Raw genomic sequence first — 2,133 nt, 5'->3', positions numbered from 1 at the left:
TTACTCTACCTGTGTACGTGTTTGCAGTCCCAGATTAGCACTCCAAAATGTGTTTAACACTGGTGTGTAAATTGTGTGGCGTTTAGCGCCCTGCCAACTCCATCATCTGTGTGCACACCTGACGGCTCGCTGCACGTGCTTCAGATAAATTGTGACTGAACAGCCTGCATGCAGTAGCGCGTGTTTCATCATAACCTTACTGTTAGCAGAATGTACAAATGACACATTGTGCCATGTACGGTAGCAGTCATAAGCTCAGTGAGGTGAAGAATGGGTTCATCGTGAATGCAGTTTTCACCTCTAACAAAACATTATCGTTGTCCCTCATCAATTTTGTATTCCTTTTTCGTTTTCAATTTGTTTTGTTTTACAATTTCAAGGATTATGTGATTGAGTGCCAGTGGTAAATAGGTAAGCAAAGGTAAAGGGCAGAACAGCCGGCGGAGGGGGAAAAAGGGTTGAAACCCCATGATGATAACTTGAGTGCACGGAATCCGCCACAAGTTATAAAATGCCTCGTCCGCCTATTAGTTTCCGTGTGCAACTGTGCCTCCGCCATGACCTGAGCCTATAGGTCTGTTTTGCCTGAGCCAGACGTGCGGTGCCTCATAGGATTAGGGAGGCCGCGGTTCATGACAGCACCACGGCGTGCGTGACAGGCCCCGGCTGGAGGCTACCTGGTGAGAAGTTGTCCTGATAAGTGTCAAAGAAGAACACGACCACCGCTCAGAGAGAGAAACGCCTGACAAAAATAAGTTGTTGCAGCTGCTCTGAAGTGCACTTTGAACCGGCTGCAGCGTTATCACGCCTCGCGGCCAAAAAACTTCTCCATTTTTCTGTCCGTCAGCGACGTGCCATTTCTCATTTTCTGACGATCTTGACAGGCCGACGTCCGGACAACCTTTGACTGAGCTGTCAGAGGGCTTACGGTGTGTGTGCTATATTCTAAAGTGCAAAATACTAGGATATCAATGGCGATGCTGTAGTTATAATGTGCAATTACCAGAGCGAGGTACCAACAAGGGATAATGATGAGTAAAAAAACAGGACATGTTTGATTGGTTTATTCATCTTGAAGAAGACACAGGTAGACAGACGGCTCACTCCTCATTTCTCTCTCTTCCTCCGCATTCGTCTATCTCGCTATAAGACCGATTTATACTTTGTGGTACAGCGGCGTCGCGCCCATATCCGCGACACATAGTGAGCTTATACGGTACGTCGGCTATTTCCGCCCCGTGCCACACCGCCGCAAGACGAAGCATAGACTAGACATTACATACACACGCAGTGAGGTGTCCGCGTTTGGTCTGTTGACAGACGGCCGCTCACACACTCCTTGCTCTTTGTGTGTGTGTGTGTGTGTGTGTGTGTGTGTGTGTGTGTGTGTGTGTGTGTGTGTGTGTGTGTGTGTGTGTGCGTGTGCGTGCGTGGGCGCGCGCAGACCATTGACAGACAGTGTGTGGGTCTGTGACAGAGGGTGTCAGTGGGGTGTCAGGGAGATGTGTTTAGTGTCACACTCTGCTGACCTGATCTCCGCTTGGACTGTCCAGTCAGGCCCCGCTGTGGCGCCTTACATAACCCCCGCTGTCATTCACACGCCGCCCTGAAGGGAGCCACCGGCCTCGCGCACGCACGCACGTGCACAGACTCTCTCTCTCACACACACACACACACACACATACACAGGAACGTGCACACATAGACATCAAAGGGGGCTTGAGCTCCTGCCCTTTTATCCGTCTGTAAAAAAGTGCCCTCTCAAGACCATGAAAGCAGTTTTTACTTTGGTGAAAGAAATGCAAATGCACTCCTTCTATGCCATATACCTGAAGGCAGCTTTCAAAAGTTAGTTCAGTGTGGTATCAAAGTACCGAGTATTTTCGAGATTTTCACCAAAAGGCCCTTTTAGAAATGTCAGCCCCTGCCTCTCTAACATTCTCTGCACGTCCCTGCACACACACACACACACACATTTGAAACTTTTCGCTGCAAATGGCGTGCGGGGCACATCGGCAGGACACATGGGCTGAGTAAATGCCGGTAGCGATGTTGTCAAATAAGTCAAATGTCATGTCAGGCAGACAGATATGTCGGTCAGGATCTTGATGCAGACGCACACTAGCGTGAGAA

Source organism: Nannobrachium achirus, assembly GCF_963921795.1.
Source record: "Nannobrachium achirus genome assembly, chromosome: 8".
Classification (NCBI taxonomy): domain Eukaryota; kingdom Metazoa; phylum Chordata; class Actinopteri; order Myctophiformes; family Myctophidae; genus Nannobrachium; species Nannobrachium achirus.
Note: the sequence above shows the minus strand (reverse complement) of the source record.